The sequence below is a fragment of the Leucoraja erinacea genome, unplaced genomic scaffold (assembly GCF_028641065.1).
Source record: "Leucoraja erinacea ecotype New England unplaced genomic scaffold, Leri_hhj_1 Leri_382S, whole genome shotgun sequence".
Classification (NCBI taxonomy): domain Eukaryota; kingdom Metazoa; phylum Chordata; class Chondrichthyes; order Rajiformes; family Rajidae; genus Leucoraja; species Leucoraja erinaceus.
Window position 1 is genome coordinate 12,263 of NW_026576283.1, and position 17,832 is coordinate 30,094.

The 17,832-nt window shown below is 48.2% G+C and overlaps 1 pseudogene; it reads left to right on the plus strand.

Annotated features, from left to right (window-relative positions):
• Positions 1-1,037: 1,037 nt before the first annotated feature.
• LOC129693668 (zinc finger protein 850-like) overlaps positions 1,038-17,832 on the plus strand; it is a 60,354-nt pseudogene continuing 43,559 nt past the window's right edge.

Below are 17,832 nucleotides of genomic sequence, written 5' to 3' on the forward strand. Positions count from 1 at the left end.
TTTTCTCTTCACATACGTAAAGAAGATTTTACTATCCTCCTTTACATTCTTGGCTAGCTTACCTTCGTACCTCATCTTTTCTCCCCGTATTGTCTTTTTAGTTATCTTCTGTATCTTTAAACATTACCCAATCCTCTTGCTTCCCGCTCATCTTTGCTACGTTGTACTTCTTCTCTTTTATTTTTATACTGTCCCTGACGTCCCTTGTCAGCCACGGTTGCCCCTTACTCCCCTTGGAATCTTTCTTCGTCCTAGGAATGAGCTGATTCCTGTATTATTCTGTATTATTCCTAGAAATACCTGCCAATTTTGTTCCACTGTCATCCCTGCTAGTGTATCTTTCCAGTCAACTAATGATCCCATAGTCCCCTTTATTCAACTGTAACCCTGACACCTCCGATCTACCCTTCTCCCTCTCCAATTGTATATTAAACCTACATCCTAATGGCTCATAAACCTTGAGGTCCTTTATCAAATCCGGTTCATTACATAACACTAAATCCAGAATTGCCTTCTCCCTGGTTGGCTCCAATGCAAGCTTCCCCTCGCTTCCACTGTCCTCATTCCCCCTCCTCACCAGCTCTCCATTCCTTTCCCCCTCCTCTCCATCCCCCTGCACCCCCTCACCCTCACCCACCTCCTCCATTCTTCCCCATCCCCTTCACCGCCCTCCCTCCTCACCCCTCTCCCCCTCCCCCCCCCCCTCTCTACATCCTTCTTCGCCCCCCCACCCCCTCATCCCCCTTCACCCCTCACCCCTCTCCTCCCTCCTCTCCATCCCCCTTCACCCCTCTCCCCCTCATCCTCCTTCCTCTCCCATCCCCCTCACCCCCTCCTCTCCATCCCCCTTAAACCCCCTCCCGTCCCCCCTCTTGCCCCCTGCCCTTGCCCCCTCCCCCCTCGCTTATCCCCCTCACCCCCTCCTGTTCATCTCCCTTCACCCCTCCTTCACCCTGTCCCCCTCCCCCTCTCACCGCCGTGCCCTTCCCCCCCTTCAAGCACTTGTAATGTTCACGAGTCAGTGATGTCCTGTTTGTCAGTTTGTTGACCCTCTGTGTTCCCCTCCTGCAGGGTTTAGGAGCCGTTGCTGTGGACGGAGAGACGGGGACATGAGTGGTCATTGAGGGCGGCCAGGGTGCCGGTGAGTCCCCCCCCCCCCCATCTGCTCGGTGTGCGGGCTGAGCTTCGAGGGGCTGAGCTTCGATGGAGGACCACATGACGGGGCACAACAAGGAGAAGCGTTATGAGTGCGACGTGTGTGGCAAGGCCTGGCAGTGCATGAGCAAGCTGGAGGCCCACCGGCGGGTGCACACGGGAGAATGCCCCTTCGACTGCACAGAGTGCGGCAAGAGCTTCACCCGCTACTACAACCTGCTGCGGCACAACCGCGTGCACTCCGGCGAGAAGCCCTTCACCTGCTCCGACTGCGACAAGAACTTCAAGACGACGCAAGAGCTGAAGATCCACCAGCGGGTTCACACGGGCGAGAAGCCCTATGGCTGCTCCACTTGCGGCAAGAGCTTTGCCCAGTTGTCGGGGCTGTTGCGGCACGGGCTGGTGCACAGCAGTGAGCGGCCCTTCACCTGCTCCGACTGCGGCAAAGCCTTCAAGTCGTCGCAGGAACTGAAGGTGCACATGCGCCTGCACACCGGTGAGCGGCCCTTCACCTGCTCCGACTGCGGCAAAGGCCTCAAGTCATCCAAGGAACTGAAGGTGCACATGCGCCAGCACATGGGAGAGCGGCCCTACATCTGCAGCGACTGCGGCAAAGGCTTCAAGTCGTCGCCCGAATTGAAGATGCACATGCGCCTGCACACTGGAGAGAGGCCCTTCACCTGCAGTGACTGCGGCAAGGGCTTCATCCGCTCTGACAGCCTGCTAGAGCACCAGCACACCCACACCGGCGAGCGCCCCTACACCTGCAGCGACTGCGGCAAGGGCTTCACCCGAGCCAACGGCCTGCTGGTTCACCAGCGCACCCACACCTGGCGAGCGCCCCTACACATGCGCCCAGTGCGGCAAGGGCTTCACCCGCTCCAACCGCCTGCTGCAGCACCAGCACACCCACACCGGCGAGCGCCCCTACACCTGCTCCCAGTGTGGCAAGGGCTTCACCTGCTCCAACTACCTGCTGCAGCACCAGCGCACCCACACCGGCCAGCACCCCTACACCTGCGCCCAGTGTGGCAAGGGCTTCACCACATCCAACAGCCTGCTGGTGCACCAGCGCACCCACACCGGCGAGCGTCCCTTCACCTGCGCCCAGTGCGGCAAGGGCTTCACCCACTCCAACTACCTGCTGGAGCACCAGCGCACCCACACCGGCGAGCGCCCCTACACCTGCACCCAGTGCGGCAAGGGCTTCACCCGCTCCAGCAGGCTGCTGTCCCACCAGCGCACCCACACCGGCGAGCATCCCTTCACCTGCACCCACTGCGGCAAGGGATTCACCCACTCCAACAGCCTGCTGGAGCACCAACGCATCCACACCGGCGAGCGCCCCTATACCTGCACCCAGTGTGGCAAGGGCTTCATCCGTTCCAGCAGGCTGCTGTCCCACCAGCGCACCCACACCGGAGAGCATCCCTTCACCTGCACCCAGTGCGGCAAGGGTTTCACCAGCTCCACCAAGCTGCTGGAGCATCAGTCGGTGCACTCCGGCGAGAGGCCCTTCAGCTGCTCCGAATGCGGCAAGGGTTTCAAGACGACGCAAGAGCTGAAGGTCCACTGGCGGGTGCACACGGGCGAGAAGCCCTATGGCTGCTCCACCTGCGGCAAGAGCTTTACCTGGTTGTCGGGGCTGTGGGTGCACCGGCGGGTGCACAGCAGTGAGCGGCCCTTCACCTGCTCCGACTGCGGCAAAGGCTTCAAGTCGTCGCTGGCACTGAAGGTGCACAGGCGCCTGCACACCGGGGAGCGTCCCTACACCTGCAGCGACTGCGGCAAGGGCTTTGCCCGCCTCAGCAGCCTGCTGGTTCACCGGCGCACCCACACCAGCGAGCGCCCCTACACCTGCGCCCAGTGCGGCAAGGGCTTCACCCAGTCCAGCAACCTGCTGGTGCACCAGCGCACCCACACCGGCGAGCGCCCCTACACCTGCGCCCAGTGTGGCAAGAGCTTTACCCGCTCCAACAGCCTGTTGTCCCATCAGCGGGTGCACGCTGCAGACTGCCCCGTCCCCAGCCCAGCCACGGCCTCCCACGCCCTGTCTCACTAGCGCGTGTATACCAGTGGCCAGCCCTACTACTGCCCGTACTATGGTGAGGAGTTTGACAGCTCACGGAGGTTGTGGCAGCACCGGCGGGCTCACGCCGGCGTGCGGCTGCTCCCACTGTGGCAAGCGTTTCAAGAGCGCACGGGGGCTGTGGGAGCACCTGCGGGTGCACACCAGAGAGAGACCCTTTGTGTGTGCTGAGTGTGGCAAGGGTTTCACCTGCATGTCCAGCCTGTGGCAGCACCGGCGTACCCACAGCGGTGAGCGTCCCTTCCCCTGCCTGACCTGTGGTGAGGGTTTCACCTGCTGGAGCACCAGCAAGTCCACACCGGCCAGCGCCCTTTCCTGCCCACTCTGTGCAAGGCTTTACCCGCTCCTCCAGCCTGCTGGCACACCGCCACGTGGATAGGCGCCGTTTAGGTAGACACAAAAAGCTGGAAGGAAAGATACTGCCTGTCCTGCTGGGATACTCTAGCATTTTGTGTCCTTTTTTGTAAACAAATCTTGTTTTTAAACCATTCTGGTTAATCATCTCTGCACTTTCCCCAAAGCCTCCACATCAGTCCTGTAATGGAGTGACCACAACTGTATGCAATACTTCAAATGCTACCTGACCTATGTCCCTTAAAGCTGCACATATACATTCCCCTCTCCTTATCTCACTCCCTTGTATCTCCTTAGTTTCTCTCGTCTGTCACTTAAGGGCCTGTCCCACTTGGCCGTCATTTATGCGACTGGCTGGTAGTGACTGACATGCGACTGTTGCGCGCTTCATCATGCATCTTCATGCGCCAGCACAGCCGTCTGGAGTGCGTGATGTCATTTGAATACCCAGTGGAAAGTTATTTAGTGCATAATACTGTATTTTCTTTCGAATTATGGAGTAATCCAGAAAATTGGTCGCTTTGGGTTCTGTTTTCATCCTCCCCTCCCCCGCCCATGGAATATACGTTTGCTCCATGCTCCATACAAATGGGATTGTCCTAATTCATTGTCCTATCGGGGACACATGACAATAAACTCACTTGAACTTGTATTGGTTCCAATCACTATTGCGGATGGTGCCCTGCACTGAGGAAATGGCTAAACACCTATTAATGAAGTAACTTTTGCGCATTCCCTTGGGGGTGTGAGATGGGGGTTCGAAATGATGAGAAATTGACACGTTGTGAGTGAAGTTGGAACAAAAAATAATTAAACAGGTAAAATAATCAGAGCCGACTCAGCGTGTAAGCAAAATACCGAATATTGTTCTTTGACTCCCTGAAATTGCATTAACATTGGACCTTGCGCCGTGAACTCAATTATCGGTGCAGCTGCCTGTTGAACAAAATGTTTTAAACTCTATAAAAGAGTGTCAAGTGTCTGAATATTCACCATTTTTAATGAATCATCATCTGCAGCAAACGTCGCAGATTTGCCGACCGCAATATGCCACCTACATGTATACAGGCTCAATAGAGATAACTTATTCTCTGGGGACTTTCTGATTTCAAACTCCATCTCAAAATGCACCTACATTCCACAATCAAAAGCACTCTGAAACGTCACCTATCCATGTTCTACACAGATGCTGCCTGACCCACTGAGTTACTCCAGCACTCTGTGAAACGTCACCCATCCATGTTCTCCACAGATGCTGCCTGACCCACTGAGTTACTCCAGCACTCTGCGAAACGTCACCTATCCATGTTCTACACAGATGCTGCCTGACCCGCTGAGTTACTCCAGCACTCTGTGAAACGCCACCTATCCATGTTCTCCACAGATGCTGCCTGACCCGCTGAGTTACTCCAGCACTCTGCGAAACGTCACCTATCCATGTTGTCCACAGATGCTGCCTGACCCGCTGAGTTACTCCAGCACTCTGTGAAACGTCACCTATCCATGTTCTACACAGATGCTGCCTGACCCGCTGAGTTACTCCAGCACTCTGTGAAACGTCGCCTATCCATGTTCTCCACAGATGCTGTCTGACCCGCCGAGTTAGCGCAGCACTTCGTGTTATAGTCATAGAGTGATACAGTGTGCAAACAGTCCCTTCAGCCCAAATTACCCACACCGACCAACATGTCACAGCTACACTATACCCTCCTGTCTGTGTTTGGTCCATAACCCTCCAAACCTGTCCTATCCGTGTACCTGTCTAACTGTTTCTTAAACGATGGGATAGTCCCATTCTCAACTACCTCCTCTGGCAGCTTGTTCCATATACCCACCAACCTGTGTGTGAAAAAGTTACCCCTCAGATTCTTGCTAAATCTTTTCCCCTTCACCTTGAACTCATGTCCTCTGGTCCTCGATTCCCCCACTCTGGGCAAGAGATTCTGTGCATCTAACTAAATTGTGTTCCATACAAGATTCCAGTATCTGCAGTTTCTTGTGTCTCCCTCACCTATATCCATCTATCACATCTGAAGAAGGGTCTCAACCTGAAACGTCACCCATTCCTTCTCTCTAGTGATGCTGCCTGTCCCGCTGAGTTGCTCCAGCATTTTGTGTCCACCCATCACTTCGTTGACGGGGGGTAACTGTTGTTGAGGAATGAAATTCAGTCTCTTGCGAGGGGTGACATAGAATCAGGAGATGTAGAGTCAGTTGGATAGAACTGAGGAATTGTAAGGGTAAAAAGACCCCCAAACCGTAGCCTGGACATAGGTTGTAAATTGAATCAATTTAAAATTGGCATGTTGTAAAGATAATGCTACAGTTATGGGGGATTTCAGCATGCAGGTAGACTGGGAAAATCAGGTTGGAACTGGACCCCAAGAAAGGGAATTTTGTGGAGTGTCTCCGTGATGGATTCTTAGAGCAGCTTATGTCAAAGATCCTATAGCGAGCAAGACAGTCCACTCGACGAAAAAGATGTAGTAGGGTCATGGGTAATCTTCGGCACTGTTTTCGTAACCAGCTTCCGTCTCCGCACTCATATCCAAAGTTCCGAGTCTGGCACGGATCAGCATGGCTGGGACACCAGGGTGAAGTTGCGGGAAGGTTTACAATGTTTTTCTATTTAATGTTGTCCCTTGTCTAGTCCAAAATAAAGTTTATCATTAGATGTATAAATCTGGAGAAATATATATATATGATAATATACATCTGTATCACATTCATGTATGTGTGTTCTTTCCTACACAATCTAATCAGTTGTATGGTCGCTGAATAAAACCATCCTTAAGTTATACATCATTTGTAAATCTTGCTCAAAACAATTTTTGTTTTGTTAAATACTTCATTTAGATAACCCAACCATTACAGACAGAGCTCAGTTCACTCTCTGGCTATTGGCAAGACCAGACCCATTTTATTGTTTAAAAACAATTACAAGACACAAAAAAAACATTAAGGAACATTCCAAGAGCAGAACAACTGCAATCTTAATGTTGCTATTATTTTTCCAAATACCGCAGTTGTGAACAGTGTGATTAGATGAATTACAGAGTGCAAGTGTAATACAAAAATCAACTCAAACACAGCACATGAACCATTTAAAAAGATATGTTAAAAAAGAAAATTAACAGAATCATAATTTATAAACATATTAATCTTTAACAAAAATTAACAGAATTATGAATTGTGAATCTAACCCTATATCACACACACACACACAAACTGTTCCCCCGCAACGCTGATTACACTGCGAGAGGGATAACCAAACTGAAATGGCCGAAGAAATGGCTCTGTTGCATACTACACGTCAGCCCATTGGATTTAGCAGGAGTAGACTATCTTGCTCGCCATAGAATCTTTGGCTAATATTGGAGCCTACCAGGGAGAAGGCAATTCTGGATTTAGTGTTGTGTAATGAACCAGATTCGATAAGGGAACTCGAGGTAAAGGATCCATTAGGAGGTAGTGACCATAATGTGGTAAGTTTTAATCTACAATTTGAGAGGGAGAAAGGTAAATCGGAGGTGTCAGTGTTTCAGTTGAATAAAGGGGACTATGGAGCCATTAGGAAGAATCTGGCCAAAGTTGACTGGAAAGATCCCCTAGCAGGGATGGCAGTGGAACAACATTGGCAGGCATTTCTGGGAATAATACAGAAGGTGCAGGATCAGTTCCTTCCAAAGAGGAAGAAAGATTCCAAGGGGAGTAAGGGGCAACTGTGGCTAACAAGGGAAGTCAAGGACAGTATAAAACTAAAAGATAAGAAGTACAACATAGCAAAGATGAGCGGGAAGCCAGAGGATTGGGAAACCTTCAAAGCGCAACAGAGGATAACTAAAAAGGCAATATGGGGAGAAAAGATAAGGTATGAAGGTAAGCTAGCCAAGAATGTAAAGGAGGATAATACAAAGCTTCTTTAGGTATGTGAAGAGGAAAAAATTAGTTAAGGCAAATGTGGGTCCCTTGAAGATAGAAACAGGTGAATTTATTATGGGGAACAAGGAAATGGCAGATGAATTGAACAGGTACTTTGGATCTGTCTTCACTAAGGAGGACACAATCTACCTGATGCACTAGTGGCCAGAGGATGACGGAGGAACTGAAGGAAATTCACATTAGGCAGGAAATTATGTTGGGTTGACAGATGGGACTGAACGCTGATAAATTCCCAGGGCCTAATGGTCTACATCCCAGTGTGCTTAAGGAAGTGGCTCCAGAAATTGTGGACGCAGTGGTGATCATTTTCCAATTTTCTATAGATTCAGGATCAGTTACTGTGGATTGGAGGGAGAGCGAAAATATGGAATTATAGGCCAGTTAGCCTGACATCGGTGGTGGGGAATGTATGAATGAATACGTTTATTGGCCAAGTATTCACATACAAGGAATATGCCTTGGTGCTCCGCCCGTAAGTGACAACATGACCTACAGTGACAGTTAGGAATGATACATAAAACATTAAAGATGCTTGAGTCAATTATAAAAGATGAAATAGTGGCACATTGGGATAGCAGTAACAGGCTGGGTTTATGAAGGGGAAATCATGCTTGACTAATCTTCTGGAATTTTTTGAGTATGTAACCAGGAAAATGGACAGGAGAGAGCCAGTGGATGAAGTGTACCTGGACTTTCAGAAAGCATTTGATAAGGTCCCACATAGGAGATTAGTGGGCAAAATCAGAGCACTCCAGCAATCTATTATCTGAATGGTGTCAGGTTAGGAAAATAAGAAGTACAACAAGACCTGGGTGGCCTTGTGCATCAGTCACTGAAAGTAAACATGCAGGTACAGCAGGCACTGAAGAAAGCTAATGGCATGTTGGCCTTCAGAGAGAGAGGAGTTGAGTTTCAAGAAGGTCCTACTGCAGTTGTACAGGGCCCTGGTGAGACCACACCTGGAGTATTGTGTGCAGTTTTAGTCTCCTACTTTGGGCAAGAAGGACATTCTTGCTATTGAGGGAGTGCTGCGTAAGTTCACTAGGTTAATTCCCGGGATGGCGGAACTGTCATGATGAAAGAATGGGTTGACTGGGCTTGTATTCACTGGAATTTGGAAGAATGAGAGGGGACCTTATAGAAAGGGATTGGACAGGCTAGATGCAGGAAACATGTTCCGGATGTTGGGGGAGTCCAGAACCAGGGGCCATAGTTTAATAATAAGGGGTAGGCCATTTAGGACTGAGATGGGGGAAATAAATTTCACCCCGAGTTGTGAATCTGAGGAATTATCTGCCACAGAAGGCAGTGGAGGCCAATTCACTGGATTTTTTCAAGAGAGAGTTAGATTTAGCACTTAGGGCTAACAAAAACAAGGGGTATGGGGATAAAGCTTCCAGAGAAGGTAGTTGAGTCTGGGACTATCACAATGTTTAATAAACAGTTAGGGAGGTACATGGATAGAACAAGTTTGGAGGGATATGGTCCAAATTCAGGTAGGTGGGACTAATGTAGCTGGGACATCTTGGTCAGTGTTGGCAAGTTGGGCCAAAGGAGCTGTTCCACACTGTATCACTATGACTAAAACGGAGTGCTGCAGTAACTCGACAGGTCAGGCAGCAGTGGGTCAGGCAGCATCTGTAGAGAATATGGATAGGTGACGTTTCACAGAGTGCTGCAGTAACTCAGCAGGTCAGGCAGTATCTCTGGAGAACATGGATAGGTGACATTTTGGGTCAGGACCCTTCTTCAGACTGACACTATGTCAACAGATGAGGGGGTAATCGGCAGATGAGATAAGTAAGTGACAGAGGCAAGAGAAAATAAGGAGATAAAAGGGTATGAGATAAGGAGCGAGGAATGTATATGTGCAGCTTTAAGGGACACTAGACTAAGTCGGACCCGTTGGGTCCCATGTTCACCTGGGAGGGCTGGTCCCCCATCGCAATATTCCACCTCTCCATCAATTCCAATATTGGTGGCCAGTGGGGAGGGGGGGGGGGGGCTTTCTGGAGAGCTGGTTTGGATGTTTTGGGTCGAAGGGAATGGTTTCCAGAGGGGTAGTATGGACATTGGGGGCTGTTGGATTCTTGGGCTAGCAGCTCAGTCACTCAGGCCTTGTGGGCTGGCAGCTCAGTCACTCAGGTCTGTTAGGCTGGCAGCTCAGTCACTCAGGCCTGGTGGGCTGGCAGCTCAGTCACTCAGGGCTGGTGGGCAGGCAGCTCAGTCACTCAGGGCTGGTGGGCTGGCAGCTCAGTTACTCAGGGCTGGTGGGCTGGCAGTTCACTCACGGCACATTTCAAGCAGAGTACATGCCACCACATTCAATTTCATAGTATTTCAAGCAGTGCAGGCCACTACATTCAATTTCATATCATTTCAAGCATACTGCAGGCCACCGCATTCAGTTTCATAGCATTTCAACCAGAGTGCAGGCCACCGCATTCAGTTTCGTAGCATTTCAAGCAGAATACAGGCCACCGCATTCAGTTTCATAGCGTTTCAGGCAGAGTGCACGCCACCACATTCAGTTTCGTAGCGTTTCAGGCAGCGTGCAGGCCACCACATTCAGTTTCGTAGCATTTCAAGCAGAATACAGGCCACCCCACATTCGGCTTTGTAGCGTTTCAGGCATAGTGCAGGCCACCACATTCAGTTTCATAGCGTTTCAGGCAGAGTGCAGACCACCACATTCCGTTTCATACCATTTCAGGCAGAGTGCAGGCCACCACATTCATTTTCGTAGCGTTTCAGGCAGTGCTGGCCACCACATTCAATTTCATAGTGTTTCAAGAAGAGTGCAAGCCACCACATTCAATTTCATAGTGTTTCAAGAAAAGTGATGGCCACCACATTCAATTTCATAGCGTTTCAAGCAGAGTGCAGGCCACCAAATTGCCAAACAACTCATTGCATTGTCATTAAGGGCTAACAAATCATTTATTGCAAGTAGATTGCAGACTCGCAGTTCAGTTGATTCATAGCTTAGAATCACAGTTGTGGACTCTCCCTCGCGATCTTCCAGAGTGACTGGCTTACATCCAGGCATCCGGGGTTTTATAGTCCTGCCCTGCCCCCCCGAAAAGGGTGTTACCTTCATGATGGTGATTGACAGGCGAGAGGACCAATCAGCTGATCTCAAGATTTTTTAAACACTCATAACTTTTTTATTTTTCATCGATTGGAAAACTCCTCGAGGCTGCCTCAGAGGAGGACAAGGCCAAAAATCATAGCGATATATGGTAGCGTTTTTTTTTCTAAAATTTATATACAGCACAGACAGGAAGTAGTCAATATGAGACCTTTAGTTATATAGATATGGATAAACTAATTTGATCAGTTTGACATCTAGGAGTACGAGTAAAGTAGCCATATTTCCTTGGACATAGAAATATGTAATTTATCACATCAATTTACTAGCAGCTCTCTGACCATCCCACCATTTATTACCTTCTATCCTTTCAAAACTCTTTAGATTCTGGAGTAGTTCCTGAAGATTGGCAGGTAGCAAACGTAACCCCACTTTTTAAGAAGGGAGGGGAGAGAAAATGGGGAATTACAGACCAGTTAGTCTAACAGCAGTAGGGGGGAAACTGCTAGAGTCAGTTATTAAAGATGGGATAGCAGCACATTTGGAAAGTGGTGAAATCATTGGACAAAGTCAGCATGGATTTACGAAAGGTAAATCATGTCTGACGAATCTTATAGAATTTTTCGAGGATGTAACTAGTAGCGTGGATAGGGGAGAACCAGTGGATGTGGTGTATCTGGACTTCCAGAAGGCTTTCGACAAGGTCCCACATAAGAGATTAGTATACGAACTTAAAGCACACGGCATTGGGGGTTCAGTATTGATGTGGATAGAGAACTGGCTGGCAAACAGGAAGCAAAGAGTAGGAGTAAACGGGTCCTTTTCACAATGGCAGGCAGTGACTAGTGGGGTACCGCAAGGCTCAGTGCTGGGACCCCAGCTATTTACAATATATATTAATGATCTGGATGAGGGAATTGAAGGCAATATCTCCAAGTTTGCGGATGACACTAAGCTGGGGGGCAGTGTTAGCATCTGTGAGGAGGATGCTAGGAGACTGCAAGGTGACTTGGATAGGCTGCGTGAGTGGGAAAATGTTTGGCAGATGCAGTATAATGTGGATAAATGTGAGGTTATCCATTTTGGTGGCAAAAACGGGAAAGCAGACTATTATCTAAATGGTGGCCGATTGGGAAAGGGGGAGATGCAGCGAAGCCTGGGTGTCATGGTACACCAGTCATTGAAAGTAGGCATGCAGGTGCAGCAGGCAGTAAAGAAAGTGAATGGTCTGTTAGCTTTCATTGCAAAAGGATTTGAGTATAGGAGCAGGGAGGTTCTACTGCAGTTGTACAGGGTCTTGGTGAGACCACACCTGGAGTATTGCGTACAGTTTTGGTCTACAAATCTGAGGAAGGACATTATTGCCATAGAGGGAGTGCAGAGACGGTTCACCAGACTGATTCCTGGGATGTCAGGACTGTCTTATGAAGAAAGACTGGATAGACTTGGTTTATACTCTCTAGAATTTAGGAGATTGAGAGGGGATCTTATAGAAACTTCTTAAGGGGTTGGACAGGCTAGATACAGGAAGATTGTTCCCGATGTTAGGGAAGTCCAGGACAAGGGGTCACAGTTTAAGGATAAGGGGGAAATCCTTTAAAACCGAGATGAGAAGAACTTTTTTCACACAGAGAGTGGTGAATCTCTGGAACTCTCTGCCACAGAGGGTAGTTGAGGCCAGTTCATTGGCTATATTTAAGAGGGAGTTAGATGTGGCCCTTGTGGCTAAGGGGATCAGGGGGTATGGAGAGAAGGCAGGTACGGGATACTGAGTTGGATGATCAGCCATGATCATATTGAATGGCGGTGCAGGCTCGAAGGGCCGAATGGCCTACTCCTGCACCTAATTTGTATGTTTCTATGTTTCTCTCATATCCCCTTTTATTGCTCTCTACCTCTCCTGCCACAAACCTACACTAGGATGTTTTACAGCAGCCAAGTATCCCAACAACTTGCACATGTTTGAAACCGGAGTATATTGTGGAAACCCAGCGGTTCTAGGGAGACATGCAAATTCCACACAGACAGCACCAGAGTCACAATTGAACCGCAGTTAGTGGAAGTGTGGGACAGCAGCACTACCTGTTTTGCCACCAAGCTGTGCTATGGGATCAAGTGGAGAATGTTGCAATGCCTGGAGTCATATCTTGTAAAAAGGTAAATGATTGCTAGAATCCAATCACCATTGCAGTTCCTCAGGATAGTGTTCTAGATCCATATATCCTCAGCAGCTTCATTAAAAGCCTTCTCTATACCATGAGTCTAAAGGTATGGCAATGAGAACAATTCATAGGTGCATATTCTGTGGTAAGCATCTCACCTGATCCCACAAGGCTTCAAACTCCAAACACATTCGGAGTTTGTGGAATACATCCAGTTATCTGGATAAGTTCAATTTCAACAGAATCAAGGACTTCAACCATGCAAACAGCTATCTACCATCATCCATTATTGGGAAAAAATTTTCCAACCTCCACCAGCATAGCCTGAACAGAAAGGTCCAGGACAAAAAGGACAGGATAGGCATGGGCACTCACATGGGGCCCAGCAATGTCTGTTATTTTTTGTTGATTACGTCTAACAATCCTTGTTGGCATCATATCCCAACTCGTTCTCCGATACGTTAATGACTGCACTGGGGCTGCCTGCTGCACCTGTGCAGAACGCATAGATTTCATGAACTTTACCATTAACGTTCACCCTGCCCTCGAGTTCACTTGGACTATCCATGACACCTATCTACCTTTTCTTGATCACTCTGTGTCCATCACAGAGGACAGACTATTAACTGACACCTATACACCCACAAACTCCCACAGTTACCTAGACTACACCTCCTCCCACCCTGCCTCTTGCAAGGACGCTATCCCCTACTCTCAAATCTTCCTTCTCCACCGCACCCAAGCCAAGGCTTTCCATTCTAGGACACGAGATGTCCTCTTTATTCAGTAAACGTGGTTTCCCCCATTGCCGTCATAGGTGGATCCCTCACTCGTGACTCCTCTGGGTCCCGTAGTTCTTCTCTCACTCCCCCCTACCCTAAGACAGGACAAGGATCATGTTCCCCTTGTCCTTACCTTTCACCCTACCAATCTCCACCTCTACCACATTGTGATCTGACATTTCCGTAACATTCAATGTGATCCCACCAGCAGTCACATCCTCCCATGCCCACCCCTTTCTGCCTCCCAAAGAGACCGCTCCCTCCGAAACTCCTTAGTTTACTCATCAATTCCCACTAAATCCCCAGGTATATTTCACTGCAATCTCAGGAAATGTAGCACCTATCCCTTTATGTACTCCCTTGCATCCATCCAAGCTTCAGCTGTCCTTCCAGGTGAGACGGACGTTCATGTGCACCTCTTCTAACCTCCTCTACTACTTCCAGTGCCTCTTCTACATATTGGAGACCAAATGTAGGATAGATAGATAGATAGATAGATAGATAGATAGATAGATAGATAGATAGATAGATAGATAGATAGATAGATTATTTTATTGTCATTCAGACCTTTCGGTCTGATCAAAATTTCATTGCCTGTTGTCATACACAATAATAATAAATAACAAAACATACAATAAACACAAATTAACATCCACCACAGTGAATTCAACAAGCACCTCCTCACTGTGATAGAGGCAAAAGTCTTAGTCTCTGTCTCTTCCCTCCTTGTTCTCCCTCTGCGCTGAGGCGATCCAGGCCGAAGATGCCGCCCTCCAGTCCAGCGGACGCAGCTGTAGTTGCGGGAGCTCCGGAAACAGGTCACCAACCTGTAACCTGCGAGCTCCCAGTCGTCCACTGGGCCCGCGGCCGAACCTCCGAAGTGATGTTGCTGCCGCCGCAGCTCCGATTCGGGCCGCTGCCGAAAGCCGGATCCCTACCTCAGCAAGTCGGGCAGCCGCCGCCTCAGCTCCAAATCCTGCCGCCTCAGCTCCGAGTCGGGCCGCCGCCGCCGCCTCAGCCCCGAAGTCGGCCAGCCTAGTCCTGGCCGGCACTGCCTTCGGAGCCTCGAGGTCGGACGCAGTTGGAGGCCACCAGCTCCGCCATTAGGCCTCAGCGTAGATGGAGGCAGAGAAGGGGGAAACGACAAGAAAAAGTTGCATTCCCCCGAAGGAAGAGACAGAAAACATGTCCCCCCCCCACACCCAACCTAATAAACCAAAATTAACTAAAACAGGATAAAGAAAACAACAAAAAAAAGTAAAAACAGACGGACAGCAGGCGAGCCGCAGCTGTTAACAACGCCGCCACTTCCGGATGACTGTTTCGCTGAACATTGCACTTGGTCCACAAAGGCCCTCCGGATGTCAAGGTTGCTAGCCAATTTAATTCCTCTTCTCATTCCCATACTGACCTTTCAGTCCTGGGCCTTGTCCAATGTCAGAACGAGGCCACACGCAAACTGGAAAAACAGCACCTCACATTCCACTTGAGTACAACCTAACGAACAATGAATTCTCAAATTTTAGGTAACTAACCCACAAACAACCCCCCTTTTTATTTTAGCTATTTATCTATCCAGCCATCTATTTATTTATCTATTTATTTGTTTCTTTGTCAGTTTGGTTATTTATTTAGTTTCCTACATCCTCTCTTCCCTAGTTTATTTATTCAGTTTATTTATTCCGTTTATTTATTCATGTGTTTTGTAAATGCCTTTTATGTTCTGTTGTGCTGAAGCAAAGCAAGAATTTCATTATCCGATCAGGGACACATGACAATAAACTCACTTGAACTTGAACCTATGCACTAAATGGATTTACACCAATTGCTCCCTTCTCCCTGTCCTGTCTCCTTTCACCTATATTCCTTCCTCCTGCACCACAATTTGTAAATCTTCTATCCTTATCTTACACATTGTGTCTTTTCACCTCAGGCCTTTGTCCAACCATCTATCTATCTATATTTATCTAACTATAAATATATTCTTGTCTTCTTCCGGTTTGCTTTGTTTTTATATTACGCAAAAATATTGCACTGCCAGCAGTGTGTGTATGTGGGGGCTCAGGTACAATAGTGGCATTTAAAATGCTTTTAGCTAGGCACATGAATATGCAGGGAATTAAAGAATACTAGACCAAGTGCAGACCCGTTGGGTCTGCTCCCTCAATGGTGTGATCCCCCAACCCAATATTCCACCATGCACCCGTCTCCTCCAATGGAACTGAAGCCGTTCTCAAAAGTAAGATTCCAGCACTGCCCTGCCTCCCTCGGTAGTGGATTTTAAAAAAATAATCAAATGGCACCCACCCTACCCTGCAGCAGTGAAAAGTTCAGAGTGTTCCTGTCTTGCAACTTTGTTTCGAAGTGTGTTGGAAGCTGACATGTAAATGGAGAAGCCAGTTTATTTTTGGGGGTGTGGGGGGGGGAGAAGGATTTGATTAAAAACGTGTACTTCAACACGACGAAATGTAATGAGGAGCGGATACTTAGAAAGAAAAGCGAAATCTCTACCGAAATGGAAAAGATCTCGGAGATTGAGCGTCTGGATTGGGCGTGGCAATGAATCAAAGGAAGAAATGCAGCCGGCAGCCGTACATGCAAATGGATCCATTCCGATTGGACATCTGCGAGCATCGGCCATTGCGATTGGACATCTGCGAGTATCGGGCACGAATCAAAAGGCAGAAAGGGAACCGGACGGCAGCCGGACGGATAGCCCCAGAGTTTTATAGATATACTAGACCAAGTGCAGACCCGTTGGGTCTGCTCCCCCAATGGTGTGATCCCCCAACCCAATATTCCACCATGCACCCGTCTCCTCCAATGGAACTGAAGCCGTTCTCAAAAGTAAGATTCCAGCACTGCCCTGCCTCTTTAAAAAAAAATCCAATGGCACCTCCCCTGCCTGCTGCAGCAGTGAAAAGTTCAGTGTTCCTGTCTTGCAACTTTGTTTCAAAGTGTGTTGGAAGCTGACATGTAAATGGAGAAGCCTGTTTATTTTTGAAATACTTGGGGGTGGGTGGGGGAAGAAGGATTTGATTAAAAACTTGTACTTCAACACGACGAAATGAAATGAGGAGCGGATACTTAGAAAGAAAAGCGAAATCTCTACCGAAATGGAAAATATCTCGGAGATTGAGCGTTTGGATTGGGCGTGGCAATGAATCAAATGAAGAAATGCGGCCGGCAGCCGTACATGCAAATGAATCCATTCCGATAGGACATCTGCGAGCCTCGGCCATTCCGATTGGACATCTGCGAGTATCGGGCACGAATCGAAAGGCAGGAAGGGCACCGGTCGGCAGTCGGTCAGATGGGGCCAGAGTTTTAAATATATATATAGATAGATAGATAGATAGATAGATAGATAGATAGATAGATAGATAGATAGATAGATAGATAGATAGATAGATAGATAGATAGATAGATATAGATAGATTGGTCAGGTAGCATTTGGAGTATTGCATAAAGTTCTGGTTATTCCATTACAGGACTGATGTGAATGCTTTGGGGAAGGTGCAGAGATGTTTAACCAGAATGGTTGAAAAACAAGGAACTGCAGATGATGCTTTACAAAAAAGGTCACAAAATGCTGGAGTAACTCAGTGGGACAGGCAGCATCTATGGAGAGAAGGAATGGGTGACGTTTCGGGTCGAGTAGGGGCACTCGCCAGTGTGGATGCGCTGGTGCACCAGCAGGTCACCGGACTGGGTGAAACCCTTGCCGCACTTGGCGCAGGTGTAGGGGCGCTCCCCAGTGTGGGTGCGCTGGTGGGACAGCAGGTGATGGGACTGGGTGAAGCCCTTGCCACACTGGTCTTTTGATTAATACATTCTTTATTGTTGATGACAAACAATAAGGTACATTCAAACTTCTTCTGACTCGTACACTATAATCTTCATCGAACTCCGGCATATCGCTTTAAAGGGTAGAAAACTCTTCGTGTCTCCGTTACACTTCGCACGGTCAAAGGGTAAACCTTCCCCATGCTCGTCCCAAACTAAACTTAAAAACTAAACTGATTGTAACAAACTAAACATATATTGGCTGTCTTTGTACAGAGGCAGAGAATAGAATGAATGTTGCAAGTCGAGTATCAAAAAGATTAACTATATAGCAAGAAGGGTGGGGGAGGTTAGACATATATTTTAATTATTAATTACTAATAATGAATTAACTAACATACAGGTAAATGAAAAGTGTAATTTTTGATGAGGTATTTTAACCCATCATTATTTTTATTTTAAGCTAAATCC